Here is a 23,289-nt window from a genome sequence, read left to right as displayed (position 1 = left end):
TGCTCCCTCCTCCTCCCCTCCTCAGCTCGTACTCTCTCCTCCTCCTCAGCTGTGTCTGCCTCGCTGGCTGGCTGTGGGTACCCCTCCGTCGGGTACCTGTAGAAAGACGGGTGTGGCCAGCCCTCAGGGACAGGACGACCTCTCCTCATGTGATGCTCGTATAAAGGGAACAAAGCAAGTGCGATGTCCCGCTCCATACGAGCCTGCCTATTAAGAAGCTCAAGAAGCAAACCTTCACGGCGCCCTTAGTCAAGGACCGTGGACGCCTCAAAAGGTGGAGGTGGAACAAAACTAGCCGGATAAACCGGCTGTGTCTGGTCAGGTGCAGGAGTAGGAGTAGGAGTAGGGATCGGGGTAGGAATGGCCGTGGAAGTCTGGCCACCCGTAGAAGGTGTGGATCCCTCTCCGCTCTCAGGTCTCTTCCGCTTCTTAGAAGCGGACATGGTAGGAGGTGGAGCAAGTGAGAGGTGAAACATGGGTAGTGGTGGATGTAACACCCCGATTTATAAAGGAGCCTCTAGCAAGACATTCCCTAGTAAACCAGACTGTTACCATCTCGGTTTCCCGAGGTAGTGAATAACAAATTAAACTCCAAGGCAAATTACATAATTTCTTTAACTTAACTTTTTACAAAACCTCATTTACATCAAATTACAAAGAACTAACATAAATAAAAGTGAAAGTCTTCTAAATGATGATCTAGCTACTAAGTCTTCTGATCCAGTGTCTCACGCCCATCAAGCTCCCGTCCTATCTCATAAACCTGTCAAGTCTGCTCCCCAATATTTGGATCGTCACAGGTGTTCACGAATACACAGGGTCAACCACGAGGTTGAGTAGGGAATACAATGAAACAACAAAATATGATATGCATGCTCCTCCGTCACCTCCACCTCCATCTCAACTCATATCTCATAACCCGAACGCCCACCATACCGATCCCCGGTAGACTATATATCGACCGTAGCCGATCCGCACTCGCACCGAGGACACCAGGGCAAGTCCTGCAGAACCCGCCTGGGCCTTATCACAACATCATCATCACCATACCACGTCACCACAACATCCTCCATCTCCAATGCATATGAACGCTCAAGAAATTAATGCAACACAATATGTATATCATTGAACTGGTAAATCATAGAAACATGCCGGTTACCGAATGTTGTGATAATATACTCAATACGATCAATTCAGTCAAGCACATTCCAGGATATGAATCATAACATGAATCAACAACCAGAATCACGTCAACGTTCACAGTTTGGTCATATGTAACACAAACAAGTCAACACAATTCAACAACAACGATAATAAGTCAAGTGTATTTCCCTACCTTTTCGCAATCCAAGCACACAAGCAATCAATTATGATCCTTCACATATCCATCACCTACATAACATAATTATGTATAATTACCACCTACTCAATCAAATAATCATGCACATAACCTAGACTCATCATAGCTTAATAGGAATATCAACTTAAAGAACAAACACGATTTTTCCTGATTTTCCAGCACATGACAGACTCGGAATAAAATACATAGCTAATTCCAGAAAAATCAAATTGATACAAGGCCAATTGGATTGGAACCCCATGAGTCTTAGCTACAAATTATATCTAACGTGTTTTTCTCAGATTCCAAACTTATCAAGAGTTTTCAGACTGATTTCCAAAAACTGACAGAAACCGTCGCATAAAAAGTATTGATTCATAAAACGAGTTTAAAACATTATTTTGCTGTAATTCCAAATCCTATTATCATCTAGACTATACAAAGATGATGTATGAAGAAGCCTCATAACTGAATCAACATAAAAATTAGGGTTTCAAATCATTTTCCACAACCAAATCATATTCGCGGACGTTTCAGCGACATGTTCACAAATAAATCACCTAGGACAAACCATAAAGAATTTGACTACGAGATTTTATATGCATAAACTAGACATCAAATAAACAGGACTCTATTTTCAAACTTTTTGAAGACGAACATTTTAAAACAGTATAAACAATGAAATGAAATCGACTTACAAACAGGGAAATCGAATTAGGTTGGAATCGATGAGAAATCTTCAATCAATTGAAAGGCTCGACAATTCTTCTTCCTCTCCCTTTCTCTAGGTTTAGAAATGGTTTTATGAATGATAAAATGAAAAGAGGGGAGAGGGAGAGAGGCTCTTAGATTAGGTTTAGGGTAAATGGTGGTTACATGTTCCGGGTAGGGCAAATGGGTTAAACGGGTATGGTCGTTGGGTAAATGTAGATGGGTAATTCTTGACCCAAAAGACAAAATGTGATGTAGCCCGACTCAACATATACGATATAAACCCGACTTAATAACATTCACGATATTACGATGCAACCAGTATAAAATGTATAATACTAATATATAATAATATCCGTTTAATCGATTATATAAAATACGGGGTATTACAGTGGAGGTATCCTACCCCTAACAGTAGGCAAAAGGACAAGACGGGGTAAGGTGGTGCAAGGTAGGACCTCGGACAAGGAACCACATATCTTCCAAGTCCGTTGGTCAGAAGCAAGCCAAGTCATGGACAGCATAGCTGCCAGGTCAAGGTACCTATCAGTGTCTAGGTGCTGTAAGTCACGAGGGAAGGCGGGGAAGATAGAACGGGCAAGAAAAGTGGCTATGCCACCGCAGACAATGGTGCCCGATGTCTTCTGCCCTACTGTATGAAAATACTGAGCAGTCAAATATGCAACGTTAAGCACAAAGGGGCCCTCGCTATCGATGTTCAGATAGCCCCTGAGAATAGACAACTCAATGTTGTTCACATTGTTTGGTTCTTTACGGCCAAAAATGGTCCCACCAATGAGACGCAAGAAGTAACGGGCCGGGGGAAGGTGGATGTGAGCGAGCTTGCGCTCCGTATAAGGTGTCTGTGCCAAGGTCCGCCACAAGATGCGTAGGACCTTCCTAGAAGGGTCCCGGTCACCGGTAGAAGACAAGCCTAACCTACTGCCAAACTCCTCTAGGGTCCAAGTCGTGGTCCGGTTAAATAATCGGAAGGAAACACAAGAACTACGAGGGTCAGTGGCGTATGCGCCGGCAAAAAAGGTGAAGGAGCTGAAAAACTCGAGGGTCAGCTCCCTGTAGGTCGTGGCACTCATGGTAATTAGGCCAGCCATCCCCGTCCCGTTCAATATCTCAACTACGGGCTCGTAAATACCTAACCTCTCAAGCGACTTATGACACAAAAACTTGGTTGAAGCAAAATCACAGCTCTCTAAAGCAAAGAAACGAGTACGATGTAAAGCGTTAACAAAACGTACCTTGGGGTAGTCGGGGTGCGGGTCAAGTGAGTCATCGACACGGATCGTGACCGGACCAGTAGTAGGTGTAGCCCGTCCGCGACCCTGGCCTCTAGTACGTGAGGAAGAAGCTCGTCCTCTGACGGAACGAGGTACTAGGGCAGCCCGGTAGGCGGCTGTGACAGCTGGTGACCATGCAGCAGAGGTGGTCACCGGAGTAGGTACGGTACCAGAAGTGGAGGCAGTGGCTGTGCTAGTAGAGGCAGCAGAAACAGAAGCAGTGCTCGCAGAAACAGAAGCGGCACTGACAGTGGCAGAGACAACGAAAACAGAGCTAGCCGTGACAGAGGCGGAACTAGCAACAGCAATAGTAGTAGTACCAGCAGTAACAGCAGGAGAAACAGGGGTACTAACCGTCCGAATGACGGTGGTAATAGCAGGGACCACCTTCTCAGTAGAGGATGGAACAACAGTCGAGCTAGTCGAGGGAAGGGAGCTAGTTTCCATCCTAATCAAGTAAGCAATGGGATAATTCAATCAATTAAACAAATTAAACACACAAACCCCCAAATCAATCGAATTTTCGAACTAAACCCTCAAAACCCTAATCCCTAAATGCTCAATTAAACTCGAAATAAGCAATAAATCAACAAAAGAGCAAAGGGAATACTTACTTGATGAATAATCCCACAAAATAAGCAAGAAAATCGACACAAATTAATGCAAAAGATGGGATTTTCAATCGAACCCGCGAAACCCTAATTCCCAAATTGACCGCAACAAAGGACGAATTGTAAGGGGAAAGATGAGGGCTTTAGTCGAATTAGGCACAAGGATTATAATGTGGGTTTTTGATTTGGTAATAGGGCAAGATTTATGGAGGAAATGGGGTTATGTCGCACGAAATAGGAAGAAGAAATGAAGAATGAAATAAAAGAATGAATAATAGAAGTTAAAAGGTTAACTCCCTGCGTGTAATAAGCAAAGTCCCTCGATCGAGTGATTTGAAATCACTCGATCGAGAACTGTGACCTCCAATCTGCTCGATCGAATAGAATTCCTCTCGATCGAGTATTCTTCATTTTTGCCATTTTGATCGAGTGTCTGAAACCACTCGATCGAACAGTTTTCCTGGGCATTCCTCTCGATCGAGTACAAAAAGTACTCGATCGGGTTGTTTTCTCATGTAACTCATCACAATGCGATATAAATTCCCAAAACCTGCATAAAAACACGCAAAAACATATCCCGACAATACCAAATCACAAAATAAGCAGTCTATAGTCTATATTCGCTAGGCTAATTAGTCTGAAGTCTAACAGTTCTAAAAATGCAATAAAGAAATCCAATGGAAATTTAAATTTTACAAGTTATTACACGGGGCATTCCCCGCTTATTGCCCAAAACACTTCAGTAGCCCACAAGAGGGCTTCTAACTGGAGGAGGTCCCTTCAGCATCTCGGACCGTCCTCTTCGATCTCCATGAGTTTGAATTTGAACTAGTGGAAGGAGAGTAGTTGACGTCCACGTATGCACGAACTTTCTTCTTCCCTTTGTCATTCCCATTGACATTGACATTGGCATCTCCATTCTGATTGACTTTAACCGCACTTTGACCGTTGACAACTCCAGCATCCACTCCATCTGTACCTGCAGCAAGGAAAACAGAATAATGTTCCTCCTTTTCGCTCTCAGTCTGAGGCATAGGGGTTACGATAGCAGCACAAAATTCAACATTTTCAGCTGGAGTGTCTATATCTGAGTCAGTGGAGGATAGGGCATTGCAAGGTTGAACTTGCATGGGAGCCCTACGAGATTTGGACTGATGGAAAATCAGCTCCTCGTCTCCGGCCTGAAATGTAAGTGTCTTTCCCCCGACATCGATCACTGCACGAGCAGTGAATAAAAATGGTCTCCCTAAAATAATAGGGGTGTGAGTGTCCTCGGGGATGTCAAGAAGTAAAAAATTTACGGGAATGAAGAATCTCCCGATCTTGACAGGTATGTCCTCTATAACTCCTAGTGGCCATGATATACTATGGTCGGCCATCTGAACGGTCATATTAGTGCAATTAAATTTAGTCAAACCGAGTCTCCTAGCGAGAGACAAAGGTAAGACGCTCACGCTAGCACCTAGATCGCATAGCGCGTTATCAATCAAATGGGTACCTATATGACACGAAATTGAGAAGCTACCCGGGTTAGTCTGTTTAGGTGGCAACTTATTCTGAACTAAGGCAGTCCCTACTTCAGTTAAAGCTACCATCTCATGATCATTTATATGCTTCTTACGCGACAAGATTTCTTTCATGAATTTGAAGTAAGAGGGTACCTGAGTGAGCAACTCGGCGAATGGAACAGTAACATGTAAACTTTTCAGGAGCTCGGGAAATTTCCCAAACTGTTGATTAATTTTATTGTTCTGCAATCGCCTTCGAAAGGGCACAGTGATCGGAATTTCAAGCCCTTTATTCCTTTCTTCCAATGTGTCAGCGGGTTCAAACTCTTTTTCACTCGATTGAGTCTTTTTACCTCTCGATCGAGGCCTTTCCGGTGACTTTTCACTCGATCGAGCACTTCCATCCTCTCGATCGAGTTCCTCTATATCCACAGTGTTCGGTCGAGGCACAGTTCCACTCGATCGAACGGTTTCTTCAGAATTTTCACTCGATCGAGTGGTTTCAACCTCTCGATCAGTTCCTTAAATATCCAGTTTACTCGATCGACCACCAGGACCATTCGATCGAGCATTTTCTTCAACATTTCTACTCGGTCGACCACCAGAAATCAGTCGATTGAGTATTTTCTTCGTGCTAGGCATATTTTCATCATTAGACGCATGTTCATCATCAATAATAGCACTTCTCGGGTCTGATATGTCCTCAATAGTTGACGATTTTTGTCCTTCATAAGAACGACCACTTCGCAGGTTAATCAAATTTATCGTCTCGTGCGGATTTTTCTCAGATTGAGACGGCAGATGACCCGGTTTCCTCGTGTATTGGCTTGCGGCCAACTGAGCAACTTGAGTTTCAAGTGACTTGATCGAAGCTTCTTTTTGTTGGTCACTCATTTGCAGCTGCTTAGTCAATGATAGAATCATTGTCTTTAACTCAGTTAACTCACTTACCCCACTAGAAGTTGAAGCTCCTTGATGCGGTGGAGGGAAAGAAGGAGGCTTTTGAAAGCCTTGTTGAGCTTTATGAGGAGGGACATAGGGTTGTTGCTGCTGCGGTGGAGGAGTAGGATTAAGAACATTTTGACTAGTCCACCTCAAATTGGGATGGACTGCCCCTTGGTTATTGCAATAAGAACCTCCTCCTTGCCTATATTGCTGAAAGGCAAGGACTTGTTCCTTCTCTGTCAGACAGTCAACAGCATTGTGACCGTCATTGCTCCCACATCTCTCACAAGTGACAGTTTCCTGTCTAGTCAACAAATGAACCGTCTGTTGATCACCAGCTTGCTGCAACTCCAATCTATCAAAACGAGCATTCATGGCTTCCAGTTGAGCCACAACAGCATTGTCGACCGAATGCACCGTCCGAATACCGTCCCTCTGGTTCCCATACTCAGCACAATGGGTCGTCATCTCCTCAATAATACCCCATCCCTTATCATCATCAATGTTCTTTTGGAATCTCCCATTAGATGAGGCATCAAGTATAGCACGGTGGTCATCATACAACCCATTATAGAATTGGTTGCATAAAAACCACTGATCAAATCCATGGTGAGGAAGAGACCTCATCAACTTCTTGAACCGACACCAAGCCTCATAAAAATTCTCATCAGGTGCCTGTTTGAAACTCGTAATCTTTCCTCTCAGCTGATTAGTACGTTGGGGAGGAAAGTACCTTTTATAGAAGGCAAGAGCAAGAGTTTCCCAATTGGTAATACCAGCTGCAGTGCGATCAAGATCGGTGAGCCACTCCCTAGCTCCATCAGTCAATAAAAACGGAAACAGGACTTCCTTTATCTTGTCTTGGGTCACTCCCTTAGTGGCGGGAATGGTAGAGTAGTAGTTAGTAAAGACCTCCATATGCTTTCGCGGATCTTCACCCGCCACACCTCGATAAAGATTTCTTTCGACCAAATTTATATAAGACGGACGGATATCGAAAGTGTTACCGTCCTCAGTTGCGAGCTTGAAACCCTTAGGAATCGAGGCAGCTGTGGGCTCTGAGTGACTTGCTATGTTAGGAATCTTTACTGGCTTGATAGCAGAAATGAGATTGTCTTCTTCACAAGACGGGTCTTCTGCGAAAAGAAAGTGTTGTAGTTCGGGTACGAAAGTACTCAAGTCTTCCTTTCGAGTCTTTCTTTGCAGACGGAGTCTATACCGAAAAGATCTCTCTGCCTCAGGATCAGCTGGGACTAATTCCGACCTGTTTGACCTGGGCATACACAACACTGAAAGAAATAGGTGAGAACTGTCTCAAGGAATGAAAATTCCCTAAGACGGATAAAAAATAAACGAAACAAAAGGCAGATAGGGCTATTGCCTCCCCGGCAACGGCGCCAAAATTTGATACTGTCGTTTGTGTACCAAAAATAAACCTAAATATACTAACGGAAGCTAGTGATAAGTAGGGTCGATTCGCCACAGGGAGGCAAGATATATGTCTAAAGGTCCGTCTATTTAAGTCACAATATGGGGGTTTTTAATTTGGTTTCTAAACTACTAAAAATTTAAGGAAAAGAGAAATGAAATGAGAGCAATAAAAATGAGAAAATACGATAAGAGTGATCAAATAAGAGAGGGTATGCCAGGATTTCGGTTAACCATGGTAGTCTATCGACTTAGTTGCAAATATCCTAGACAATCTACTGTGAGAAGGATAAGGGAAAGGTCCTTCCGGTCCACTTTCTATCCTAGATTTCCACTAACTTAACTTCCGTCCTCATTAGGGTAGTCTACTGTTCATAGCAGGTCTATTTATTCCAATCTTCTGATCCAGGAGTAAAGTTAACCAGATTAATGTAATTTAGAAGCGTGCACTCAACTAAATTGATGTTACAATTAAATTGCTATGGGGACAGATTCACACATGTATATTATCTAGCCTATTCGCTACATCGTCACAATTCTACCATGGATCCCCTAATCCTAACATAAAAGGAATTAGCTACTCATGTTATTAAGGGTGTCAACAATAATAATAATAAGTATACTAATGAAAGACATAATGAAATAATAACAAACAAGCTTAAATAAAGCTAGGGTAAAAGTTATAAAGGGACAACAAGAATTAAAGCAAACAAGTATTAAGATTAAGAAGAGTAGAAGAATGATTACAATCGATACGAATCCGGCGTAGAGAATAATCCAAAAGCAAAGGAAAAGGTTGAGAGATTAAGCAGTAAAGTAATTAAGAGATTCAGAAGTTTTAAGCAGTAGAAAGTATGTGAAAGATCATTAATGACCTAATTACGACTTCCTTATATAGGGAAGCATAATACTTAACAAAATAAAACATCACGGGCTTAGTAAACCCGCATAAGCTAATAAACCTCTCGATCGAGTGGATTCAGACCACTCGATCGAGGTCTTCTCCAGCATTTCCTCTCGATCGAGCAGATAAAGCTCTCGATCGAGCAACTCTCATAATCGCCAATTCGATCGAGCAGATAGAATCACTCGATCGAAGCCTTGTGTCAGCCAAACCACTTGATCGACCAACAAATCTTCTTGATCGAGTGCTTTTCCTCCAAATCAGCCTCTAACTCGTCATTGACAGCTCCCTTGACCTTGCTTCACGCACTCCAATGTACATCTCTTGCTCCAATATTCCCGTCTCCTCATAATGCATGCTAAATAGGACGAAAAGGGCGCGGTTTCACCACTTTCAGGTTCATTTCTGCAAATTAGACAAAACAAACCAAAGTAGCCAATTCGGGGCATTTTGCAATACATAACGATACATATAGGCATAGAAATGCGTGCAATAGAAGACTATAAAGACTATATAAATTGCACATATCATGCGACTTCAGAAGGCATTATAATCAAGGATTCGGATAATAAGGAGTAAGTGAAGTACGTCACGAGCGTAAAATCAAAGCTTATGTATAGTTGTCATACATTTTTGGGAAATTTGTCAACCTTTAAGATGGAAAGTTTTAGATTAAATCATTTTATAGCAATTCCCCAATAAATTATAGTCTTACAATACCATTAAACCATGTTTAAGATGAAATCAATAATTTTTCATATTCCTCACTTGGTTCGAAAATTTTGGGCAAAGTCGATGAATTATTTGTTTTTAAGACAACGTACCACACTACTAGTGAAGATAGTAGTTTTATAAGAGAAACAAGTCAAGTTTTATGCATGGAAAATCAAAATTTGGGCATGAACACCCTATATTCGAAAATTTAAGATGAAATTTCCACATACAAGAATAGATCCAACATTAACAACAAAGGTTAAGCCCTTGTTGTTAAATTAAACCCAACAACAAGCACCAAAATCAATTTATAAGCTTGAGAACACCATTTAATGTTCCACCATTTATGTGGCAAAATTGACATAAATATTTGATACTTAGCAACAACAATGGTGTAGAAGGCTATTTACTACTATGAATTAAGCAAAAACATGTAAATAATTGACAAATTTTGGACAAATTAATGTAGATCTAAGCAAATTAAAATGGAGAAACAAGAGGAAAGTTGGTCTACTTACATTACATTGCTAATTAAGAAGAGATTTGAGACGGAAAAAGGAGTAGAAAGCTTAACCCAAGTAGCAAATTACAAAAATGAAGTTTTGGAATTAATTTTGGAGGAATTTTGATGTTTAAATTGTGAGGTGAAAAGGAGATAAGAAAAAGATAAGAAATGAGAGGAAAGGGATTAACCCGTGTAAAAATCTCAGCTATATCACCCACTCGGTCGAGTGGCATTCCACTCGGTCGAGTGGCCGAGTTGACTCGATCGAGTGCCCCATTTTCCAGAATGTTTCCAGTTTCTGGAAACTTGTCCACTCGGTCGAATGCACTGTACTCGGCCGAGTGTGAACTCGTACTCGGTCGAGTGATTGCTTACGGCTTGAAATTTTGAGTCGAATTAAAACGGTGAAGCCCCTGCAACACAAAGAGAAGGTTCGCGAGTCCACCGGCTGTCGGTGACTCACCCGAGTTAGTTCATACGTCATCTTACTTACCATTTTTGATACGCTACCGTAGCATTAGTAGCTACTCTACCAACATCCATTACTAATCATACGCTATTGATAACAATAGTAGGCATTTAATTAACGCGCGGTGGAAATTCAAAGAGCGAAATCATTATCCGTATGCCAACACATGTTAGCCATTCTCAAACATGTTACTCACATCAATCTAAGCATTCAACTTTCATACACATTCACACATCATTGGAAACAATTATATCATACAAGAAACTTGATATTAACCACATTCGCATCCAACCATACAATATTCCACATAGCGTTTACCCATACTCACAACCACCCACGTAGTGACCAGCCGAGACAATAGGCACTAGTTTTGATATGAGGGCGCCTACTCATCCAAAATCGATCTCATATTATACTCATGTCGGGTTGATTTTATTAGACACACGGAGGTTCATTTGGTTCATTAGTTTAAGTTCCAAACTCGTCGCTCTGATACCACATGATAACACCCCCTTCTTACCCGGCCAAGGTAGTTGGGAGATGTTACCATCTCGGTTTCTCGAGGCAGTGCAATCGGAATTACAATTAAAAACTTTTTATATAAATAACAAGTTTAGTGATTACAAACCATAAACTAATAAAAGAAAGAAAGTACAACTCATGACAACTATACTCTTCTAGCCAACTATACTCGACTCGGATGTCATCAAGGCTCATCCCGTTTCCCACGTGTTATCAAAGATAACCTGTACTTAACCTGCTCCCCATATGATCGAAAATATCATATGGATCGACATAGGCTACCCCGGAAATGGTGACATTTTACACACACACACGTCACTTTCAATAAATAAACATAAGACACGACATGATAAATAATATGAAACATACCAATGATATGAATGAGACACGATTATACAATCACCACGCCGGTATCGGGACACGTCCAAACGTACCCACAACCACATCGGTATCAGGACACACATAGACGTACCTATAACCACCGGTGCCAGGGACACGCCCAGGACACCACACCTCACACAAAGTTACCGGGACACACACAGATGTACTGGGTCCGGAAGCCAACCGGATCCCCTGCCATACGTCGTGCCTCAACTACACGAGTTCGTCCGTAACTCAAGTCATTAATGTGCACATCCCTCTTAGAGTGGGAAGTTCTAAGAGGCGACCCAAGCGGAAGACAGTCTCCCAACCGCCTTCCATCTCCTCAACAATAACCGATAATCACAAGCCGGCATATCCTCCAATACACATGACAAACATAAAAATGCAAGATACCACTTTATATGTCAAATACTGACTCCTCGAGTCATCACAATCTAATATAATGTTATAATGCATTAGCTACACATATGAGACTCACCCAAATCCTTAATTACCAACAAACATTAATTACTCATTATCATGTTACCATGGATTCTCAACAACAACATGAGACTACCAATGACTAACCTCAACAATCATGTTATAATGAAATGACAACATGCTAATGACACATGTAACCATCCAAACTTATTGAAACCGAGTAGGACTAACCTTCCTTTAAGCATAATCCATAAGCTAGTTGAAATCACCAAGTATCCATCTCATAAAATTGTCTCATCCTACATAAATCACATAATAACTATCACAAATCACCCTATGCTATAATACAACACAAAACCCCTTATTATTACCCATTAATTACCCATATATTAAAATTAATTATTAATTAATCAACCCAATTAAAACCCAATTCCACTGCTCATAATGAATAACATAGGGTTTTGGAATGTCAGGGGTTTGAATAATGTAAATAAACAAAAACATGTAAAGTGGTTCATTCATAATAAATTGTCAGTTTATTTGGCTTGTTAGAGACCAAAATAAATAGTAATAATGTGAGTAATATTTCTATTAATATGCCTGAAGGATGGAGTGTGACTACAAATTGCAATTATCATAAAGGAGGTAGGGTATGGATATTGTGGCAGCCAAATATTTTTGATGTACTAGTTCTTCAGTATGATCCCAGCTTATCCATACTAAGGTCACAATAAGAGCAACTCAGAAAACCTTTTATTTAACCATGATTTATGCCTTTAATGATGGGAGTGAAAGGAAGGATCTTTTGAATAAATTAGCTATTCTTACCCAACAATGCTTGGGTCCTTGGGCCTTGGCAGGGGATTTCAATACAGTCATTAACTCTGATAAAAGGTTGGGTGGTAATACAAAGCAAGAGGATATGGATTATTTTATTAGCTGTCTTACAGTCTGTGGTATGACTGATATACCAGCAGCAGGTGCTTTTTATATGTGGAATAATAAGCAGGAGCCTTCTCAAAGGAGATATAGCAGACTGGATAGGTTCCTGGTTAATACAGAATGGCTTGATTCATTCCCTGAAATGGCAGCACATTTTCATCCTGAAGGATTAATGGATCATACCTCATGCATTGTTAGCAATACTAATTTTGGAGGAGCCAGTAAAGCTAGCTTTAAGTATTTCAATATGTGGAGTACAGCACCTTCTTTTCTTGACAGGATTAAAAGTGAATGCAGCAAGAAGAATAATGGCACCAAGATGTTCTGTGTAATTAAGAAACTCAAGAGTTTTAAAAGTGTATTGAAGCCCCTTAATAGGGAATGTTTTTCTGATATTGAGAATAAGGCTAGTAGTGCTCTTCAGCTGCTGGGAAGAATTTAGGAACAGCTCAGTATTAATCCCAGTGATAATGAACTTATTGCAAAAGAAATTGAGGCCATTAAAGCTGCTAAGGAGCTGACTAAAGCCAGGGATAGTTTCTTAAGCCAAAAAGCTAAAGTACAGTGGCTGGAGGAAGGAGATAGTAATACAGCATACTTTCATGGAGCTATCAAAAAGAGATGTATCAGAAACAAGGTCATTCAAATTGAGGATCAATATGGTAATGTTTGTAAAGATAGTCACAGCATCCAATCTGCTTTTCTGAATTACTACCAGTCCTTGCTTGGTAGTAGGAAAGCCATATTAGCAGTAAGGAGTGATGTGCTAGAGCAGGGACCCTCCTGTACCAGTGAGCATGCTGCAATCTTAGATAAACAGGTGACTAATGAAGGGATTAAGCAAGTAGTGTTTGCTATTCCCAATGATAAGGCCCCTGGCCCAGATGGGTATACTAGTAGCTTCTTCAAGGATTCTTGGGAGATTGTTGGGAAGGAGATATGTGATGCTGTCAGGGATTTCTTTGTGACAGGAAACTTGCTTACTCAAATTAATGCTACAAATGTCACTCTAATTCCAAAAATTGAAAGACCTACATCTGTCAAACACTTCATGTTGGAATAAGTGTCCTCCGACAATAATGCGATCACAACTGTTGATCATGATGATCACATGTTTAAATCACATTTTAAGAATACATGTGGGATGTAATATTTTACAGTCAACTGGTCCACACATATCGGTAATGATTGGCTGACTAGAGTTTGACATTACTGTCGTGCGACGGTGGTGATCAGTTGATCCCCTTACGTCATACCTATAGGGAAATACTCTTAATCGATTATTTAATTAATCGTATGCCGATACGAGTTAATTAAATTGCTTAAAATTGACGGGTAATTTTGTGAGTAAAGTTAACGTGTCTTATTGTAATTTGATTAAATGAGATACGGTCTAAGTAATCGAATTGTTTTATTACTTAGATAAAATTATTGTTTACGAAACAATTGAAATTGAAATTGGATGAATAATTTATGATAAATACAAGACGTTGTAATTTATAATTTGATAAACCGTTTTGGTACAAGTAATTACGAATTAGTAGTCGATTTTGTATATGACATATTTTATGAGTATGTTGATTTTTAATATGTTAAAAATACATTACAATTTCATATGTCAAGTAACATGTCACATATGTTACAATTGACAAATGACAAAAATAAAATGGACCTCCTATTTTATATATGTGCCGAAAATGGAAGGGGATTATGGTTGATATTGTGTTAATTATTTTTAAGTGGAAAACACAATAATTACCTATAGTCTTAGCCTTGCATACCTATTATTTCTTGGGTAGAAAAACTAGCTCATGCATTGGGCACACTCCTCCCCTCCAACCGGTTTTGCATGAGAAAAAGGCAAGGGTTTTTCCTCTCCATTATTCATTCATCTTTTATAATATAATTTCTAGTGTAAGAAATTACTAATCTCTCTACATCTTATGAAACTTTTAGAGAAATAAAAACCTCACAAAAGCTCCTCTCTTGACCGAAATATTCAAGGGAAAATACAAATTGTTTTTGTCTCAAATTTTAAGCAAGACTTATATTATTACTAGTTCATAATTATATAAGTTATTAAGGGATTTCCTTGGGTATATACTTTTGGGAGAGGTTCTAATTTGAACCTTGTTTATCCATTGTTGGAAAGCTCAAGAACTAACAAATAGGTGAATTTGTTGGTGCCCTTTAATCCGAAATCACATAGTAAGATTGATGATTTCTTCTCTTATCTTGTTATTTAGTTTGCATGCATAAGATCTAGTTTTAATTTTATTACTAAATTAAAATGTCACATATATGAATATGTTAAGTAATGGAATTAGTGAATCCTAACAAGCGGTATCATGAGCCTTAGGTTGTTTGCATGCAAATCGGTTTATAGTTTTTCCGAGTTATAAGATTAACATACTAAACTAATTAATTTGGATTTATGAAGATAAACCTAATAATAAATTTGCATGTTAAAAGTTTCTGGTCCTAAGTGAATTTTAGGACATTTTGGTTTATTTATGGATTTTATTGTTCATTTTATATAATATTGGCATTAAAATGTGATTTTTATGATAAAAATGTCATTTTTGGACGAAAATTAGCTAAACTTCGAATTTTTTAGTGGTTTTTGGATATGTTTTCACATATATTATCTACTGGTGGCCTGTAAATTTTCATGATAAAATGAGTTGTTTTGCTCGAAATATGGATTTTTCAAGTTAAAATCGTATTTAAATGGGTAAATAGGTTAATATGAGTTATATTTCGAATCTGGTCATGAAAATTTAGTATGTTGTCACATGCAATTTTACAAGATGTGTGTAAAATATTTGGCTATAATAAAGTCTTTATGCATGATTTATGAATTTTTGATGAAAAATCACATAAATAGTGACTATAATTGGTAATAATGCTAAAACATACTTCATGACTAAAGAAAAAACGTCACATATTGCATTTTATCATATATTTCAGATCTAAAAGTGAAAAGTTGATGAAAATAATATTTCTCATGTTTTTATGGTCATAATTGTTAAAACCGATAAACCGCAACATTGTTTTTCTCGATAAATTTTCGAAATTTTTAACCTAAGTTTTGAATATTATGAGTGTCATGGTATTTTTCCAGAATGTTCATGAGTTTAAATTTCAAATTTCGAAATTATTTGAAATTTTTATAATTTAATTTGAAGTTTATAGCATAATTTTGTATTTTAGGTCCATTTATGAACAATATTAAGAAATCAAGGTTAATTATTGTCAAAATGTTATTGGAGACTACATTTGAGTCCTAAGATGGTTAGGGTAATTAACTTGTACAAAAATATGAATTTATGTAATTATTGTGATTTTAACAAGTTATAATCACGCAAATCCATGAAAACCGATAAATATACGATATTGGCTCTTTAAAGACGATTTAGCATAAAATATAGCATGTTCATATATATTATAATGCTGCATTTTATTAATGATTGTCATATTTTAATTTTATGTAAATTTTGAATTATGTAATTTTACTTAGTATGGCCTTAGTTTTAATTGGTATTACCCGAAATGTATGGGAATATCGATTCGGTTGTAATTTTTGCGATCTCGTATCACCGTTTTGTAATTTATAGATTTATTTTATTTTTATTACAAATGTATAATAGGAAGTTATGTAATTCATTTTGTAATTTATTTATTCTGGAGTACCTTGAAGACGGTGCCACTCGAGAAGGCGATCCATCAAAGAAAGTGTTGCCTTGAAATGCGTGCCAAGACCGAAGTTCAAGGGACCAAAGGAGTTGGTTTCCGAATTTGTAATAGTTTATTAGATTTACTATTTTAGGAAGGCCATACTAGGATTTTATTTATACTTTGCATTTTATTTATATGTTGCATGCATCGCTAAATCGCCATAACTAAAACATGCATTATCATTAAATCGAGTTGATCGACCGTGTCAATTACAATTATCGTAGTTCACCGCTTTAGTTCACTTAAAACGTGATAGATAATAAATTGACATGACCTCTCGCTTAAATAAACAATTGAGACTTAGCCTTGCCAAAAAGTAGAAACCATGAAAACCTATTTCGTGAAGGAGTGCACTCGGCCTTACCGGGGTACAAGCCTTGCTACGTAGGGGAAGTGGGTGATAAATGTCTACCCACCGAATTTATAAAGAGAAGGGTTGTATTCGGCTTTACCGATGCCCAAGTTGATGTAAATTTGGATCATGGACACATTTATTCGAAATTTGGGTTGAACTCAACGAAAGTATTCTCGGCGGTTGCCGGATGTGTTTCGGGCTAAAGATAAATATTAATGTAATTTTATCGACCAAGATTTCTAAAAGTAGAATCGATTAAAGAGTTAATCCACCGAGTTATATTGATGAGAGTTGTATTCGGCTTCACCGATGCCCAAGTTAATATGAATTTGGATCTTGGAATCATTTATCATAGTTGGGTAGAGGTCACTATCTAAATGCTTTACTTCTTATTTACAAGTATTAATAAAACGATAAATGTTAAGTTTTCCACTATTCCGTTATCATATTGTTCTATTTCTTTACCACAATTCATATACGATATCATTTCGTTTTTTGATTCAAATCTCCATTAAAACATCGTAACTAAAGACAAAATTTAAATTTTCTTCTAAAAAACCTCGTATTATCCATTGTAAGGATCTCTTGTGAAGAGTATACATAAAAGTTATTAGTGATCAAAAGGGTTTTTGATTCTTGACTAACATATCTACTTACAATGAATTGTTTCTCATATGCTTAATTGCGGTAAGTACTTTGAAACGTTACATCATTTTGGTAACTAGATTTGTTGGAAATCAAAATTGACCAAAATACCGCAACCACTTCAATGAAAGTTTTAAGACTAAACAAACAAATGAAGAGCAGTCTTCATGAATTTCAATTTTGCTTCTCTTAGCAAAGACTCATTGAAATGAGTGGGAGCATTCTCTTAAACCGTTAAGAAAAGGGTGAGGTTTAAAGAAGTAAAATTAGAATGGAATTTGATACAAGGTAATGTTAAAAGTAAAGTTATTGAGAATAACGATACTAAACCTATCAATCCCGATCGATAAAGTTTCCATTGTCTTAATTGTTGGACACCAGAAAGGAAACTACCCCAAATTATTGAAGAATCAGCAAGTTAGTTGTAGGACATCTAATGGGACATTCTTCTTTAAATATTTATTTGATTAACATAAATTTTGCTAGTACTACTTCGTCAATATTAGAAACCAGTGGAGGTTTTCATCATTGTATTCGATACATAAGATGATTATAATATGACGACTAGCATCAAATAATGTCGAGAGATAGAGTCATTATGTAATAAATCTAGTTTAGGGTTTATAGTTGTACTTAATTATGACTATTAAGTGTTGGAATATGTGTCCTCCGACAATAATGCGATCACAACTGTCGATCATGATGATCACATGTTTAAGTCTCATTTTAAGAATACATGTGTGAAGTAATATTTTACTGTCAACTGGTGCACACATATCGGTAATGATTGGCTGACAAGAGTTTGACATTACTGTCGTGCGATGGTGGTGATCAGTTGATCCCCTTAGGTCATAACTAAAGGGTAACACTCTAAATTGATTATTTAATTGATCGTATGACGATACGGGTTAATTAAATTACTTAATATTGACGGACGATTTTGGAAGTAATATTTACGTATCTCATTGTAATTTGATTAAATAAGATACGGTCTAAGTAATCGAATTGTTTTATTACTTAGATGAAATTATTGTTTACGGAAACAATTAAAAAGGAATGAATTGATTATTATAAATACAGAATGTTGTAATTTATGACCCGGGAACCCATTACGGTACAAGTAATTATGAATTACTAGGTTAACTTTATAAGTGACATATTTTATTAATATGTTGATTTTTAATTGTTAAAAATACATTTTATATTCATAATGTCATGGAACATGTTACATGTGACAAATTGACAAAATAATGTGTAAAATAGACTTTCCATTTTACACAATATGTGCCGAAAATAAGGAGGGAGTATTAGGCTTATTTGTGTTAATTATGTTTAAGTGGATGGCATAATAATAAGACCTAATACATAGCCTTACATGCCTATAATTCTTGGGAAGAATTGAAGCTCATGCATTGGCCATAACCACCCCCCCCCCCCCTACCCGGTTTTCCTAGTGCAAGGCCAAGGGTCTTTTGCTCTTTATTTTTCCTAATATACACTACATGCAAAAACTAGTGTATTTTTCATTCTTACACATCTAAAAATATAGAGTTTTTAGAGAGAATATTACTCCTTCTTCTCCCTTCTCTTAACCGGAAAACAAGAGACCAAATTCAATATTTTGGGTCAATTTTAATTAGATTAATATTGTTCTAGTATTAATAATATTAATCTTTTAAGAGGTTACTTTGGGTATTCATCTTTGGGAGATATTCTATCCTTGAATCTTTGTTCATCCATATTATGAGAGCTCAAGAACAAGTAAGAATACTTGTGCCCTTTGATCCGAAATTTTATTGTAAGGAAAACGATTTCTTCTCTATATTTATTTATGTTTGCATGCATAAGATCTAAATTAATTTTATGACTAAATTAAATTGAAACATATATGAATATGTTGAGTATAATGAGATATAGATTTCTAACAAGCGTTATCATGAGCCTTAGGTTGTTTGCATGCAAATCGGTTATAGTTTTTCCGAGTTATACGATTAACAAATAAAACTTACAAATTTGTGTTTATTATGATATATCACGAAATCAATTATGCATGTTAAAGTTTCTGGTCCTAAAATGTATTTAGGATATTTTGGTTAATTTATGGATTTTTATTGTTCATTTTACATAATAATGGCATTAAAATGTGATTTTATGATAAAAAATGTCATTTTTGGACTAAAATTAGCTAAACTTCGATTTTTCCAGTGGTTTTTGGATATGTTTTAACATATATTATCTTTTGATGACCTGTAAATTTTCATAATTTTATGAGTTCTTATGCTCGAAATATGGATTTTTCAAGATAAAATTGAATTTAAATGGAAAAATAGGTTAATATGAGTTATATTTCGAATCTGGTCATAGAAATTTAGTATGTTGTCACATGAAATTTTAAAAGATGTGTGTAAAATAATTGGCTATAATGAAGTCTTTATGCATGATTTATGAATTTTTGATGAAAAATCACATAAATAGTGACTTTAATTAGTAAAAATTGCTAAAACATACTTCATGACTAAGGAAAAACGTCACATGTTGCATTTTATCACCAATTTCATATCTAAAAGTGAAAAGTAAATAAAAATAATTTTTCTCATATTTTTATGGTTATTATTGATAAATCCGATAAACCGCAACATTGTTTTTCCTCGATAATTTTCGAAATTTTTAACCTACGTTTTTGAAAATTATGAGTGTCATGGTATTTTTCCAGAATGTTCATGAGTTTAAATTTCAAATTTTGAATTTATTTGAAATTTTTATGATTTATTTGAAGTTTATGGCATTATATTGTAATTTTAAGTCCTTTTATGAACAATATTAAGAAATATAAGTTAATTATTGTCAATATGTTAGTTAAGACTAATTTTGAGTCCTAAGATGGTTAGGGTAATTAACTAGTACATAAATATGACTTTATGTAATTATTGTGTTTTTTAAAGGGTTAAATCACGCAAATCCGTAAAAATTGATTAATATACGATATTGGCTCCTTAAAGGCGATTTAGCATAAAATTGGGCATATTCATACATATTATAATGCTGCATTTTATTTATAATTGTCATAATTTTATTTTATGTAATTTTTGAATTATGTAATTTTACTTAGTATGGCCTTAGTTTTTAATTGATATTACCCGAAATGTATGGGAATATCGATTCGGTTGTAATTTATTGTGATCTCGTATCACCGTTTTGTAATTTAATAGATTTATTTTATTTTAATTACAAATGTATAATAGGAAATTATGTAATTTGTTATGTAATTTATTTATTCCGGAGTTCCTTGAAGACGGTGCCACTCAAGAAGGCGATCCATTAAGGACGTGTTACCTAGAAATGCGTGCCAAAACCGAAGTTCAAGGGACCAATGGAGTTGGTTTTCGAATTTGTAATAGTTTATTAGATTTACTATTTTAGGAAGGCCATACTAAGATTTTTTTATGTTTTGCATTTTTATATATGTTGCATGCATCGCTAAATCGCCACAACTAAAACATGCATTATCATTTTAAATCGAGTTTATCGACCGTGTCAATTAAAATTATCGTAGTTCACCGCTTTAGTTCACTTAAAACGTGATAGATAATGAATTGACATGACTTCTCGCTAAAAATAAACAATTGAGACTTAGCCTTACCAAAAAGTAGAAACCATGAAAGCCTATTTCGTGAGGGAGTGCACTCGGCCACACCGGGGTACAAACCTTGTTACGTAGGGGAAGTGGGTGATAAATGTTTATCCACCGAATTTATGTTAATGAAGGGTATTTCCGTACACGGTGCCCTAAGTTGATATGAGTTTGGATCATGGACACATTTATTCGAAATTTAGGTTGAACTCAACGAAAGTATTCACGACGATTTCCGGATGTGTTTCGGGCTAGAGATAAATAGTAATGTCATTTTATCGACCAAGAGTTCTAAAAGTAGAATCTATTAAAAGGTTAATCCACCAAGTTATGTTAATAAAGGGTATTTCGGCACACCGTGCCCTAAGTTGATATGAATTTGGGTCTTGGAATCATTTATCAAGTTGGGTAGAGGTCACTAGATAAATGCAATAAAACTTGTTTAAATAAATTTTTACGAGTGTTATTATTTTTGAAAACGACATATGTTTTATTCCTTCTATTTTGTTTTGTAGACCTCTTTTATTTCTCATAACATATGGCCGCTCCAAACACCAACGCCACACCTCTCACTAATGCTTCATGGCTCCGATCCTTCATGGATCGTTGTAAACTTGAAAAGAATGGGTCAAATTTCTCCGATTGGGATGACCAACTCAAATTAGCCGCCCAAGGTGACGACAAGCTTCGTTATCTCACCGAGGCCTCTCCACCCGAACCTAATGCTAGGTCGAGTGCCACCACTAGGGAAGTATATGAGGCTTACCACAAGGAGTCCGCCGCAATGAAAAATGTGTTGATTTTTGCGATGGAGGCGGATCTCCAAAGGAGAGCCTTTAAAATGGGCACCGCTAATGAAATCTACTCCAAGCTTGTGACAATGTTTTCACAAACTCCGAGGATCGTCCAATATGAGGCGGTCGCGGCATTCTTTGATCTCGACTTTAAGGAGGGCCAAAAGGTTAGCCCTCACGTGATCAAATTGATGGAGCTACTCGAGACTTTGAAGATTCAAAAAGTTGAAATCCTCAAAGAGCTCATTGTAGATAGGATTCTACACTCCTTATCCAAAGTCAAAGCGTATGTTCAATTCCGGGTGAATTTTAACATGCAAGACACGGACGTGTCTCTTGAAGAGTTGCACAAGTTACTTGTGCAAGCCGAAAGAGACATGGGGTTAAATGTTAACCCACCTAAGGATGTGCTTAACATAAGCACCAAGAGCAAGGGAAAGTTCAAAAAGAATGGGAAGAAGGGTAAGAAGCAAGCTCCCACTTTCACCAAGGCTAAGACTTTTGAAGCTAGAACTTCCAAGACCAAGAAGGGTCCTCTTGACAAATGCCATTATTGTAATGGTGTTGGACATTGGAAGAGGAATTGTTCCAAGTATCTTGGTGACATCAAAGCTGGAAAGATCACTCCAGTAGGTAAATGACTATCCTTTCTTTTATGTTTCTAATTCAACTATGGTATTGTGATACAAAGTTGTGATAATGTATCCCCTTTTTATTGTAAATAGGGCCTCAACCAAGCAAGGACAAGGGAAAAGAAAAGCAAGCTTGAGAAATCATGAAGGAGCTAGGAGTAGCTACCGATAAAGCTTGGCTTTTATTATTGTCTTTATTTTAATGTTATGGATTTTTAGAACTATTTTGATTTCCGTGTTCGACATGGAAATGGTTGATCCTTTCTAAACAATTGTTTTATTTTGGATTATGGTGGCTTGGTTTGCAACCCAAGTCACCCGGTTTTATCGTATTTTCTTTGTTCTAAAAATTCGTCTTTATATGCTTGCACATAGAAACATATGATCATCTACTTAAAGTGATCTAATAGATAACTATAATGATGGGATTCATTATATGTTCACAAGCTTAAGGCTTGTGTATGATCAATTATAAAGTGATGTTGAGTTGATGAACTCTCTTAAAGGAATGTCAATCACCAAGTACACTTATCAAATCTAAAACAATTAGTCAACCTATGAGATAGTCATCCTTATACTTCAAAAATCATTATTTGTGTCTCATAAGCTATCTTTGAATCTCTAGTGTATTTATTCTAAAGATAGAGTGGGAGAAAAATGAAGACACAAAGAACACAAAGCAAATTTGTATACTTGAGTAGATGAGATCTACGAAAGAAAGAATGATTTGTATACTTATATAGATAGTGTACACGAATAGATGAGATATATGGTCTCGAATAGATGAAATCTACATG

General features: G+C 37.1%; 1 non-coding gene across 1 annotated transcript; it reads left to right on the top strand.

The window, feature by feature from the left end:
* Nucleotides 1–7,010: 7,010 nt before the first annotated feature.
* Nucleotides 7,011–7,116, top strand: LOC141650239 (small nucleolar RNA R71). The gene has a single exon (XR_012546283.1). It is a non-coding gene; the product is annotated as a small nucleolar RNA R71 (small nucleolar RNA).
* Nucleotides 7,117–23,289: the final 16,173 nt, after the last annotated feature.

Source organism: Silene latifolia, chromosome 3, assembly GCF_048544455.1.
Source record: "Silene latifolia isolate original U9 population chromosome 3, ASM4854445v1, whole genome shotgun sequence".
Taxonomy (NCBI): Eukaryota; Viridiplantae; Streptophyta; class Magnoliopsida; order Caryophyllales; family Caryophyllaceae; genus Silene; species Silene latifolia.
Note: the sequence above shows the minus strand (reverse complement) of the source record. Positions and strands in the feature narration are given on the sequence as shown.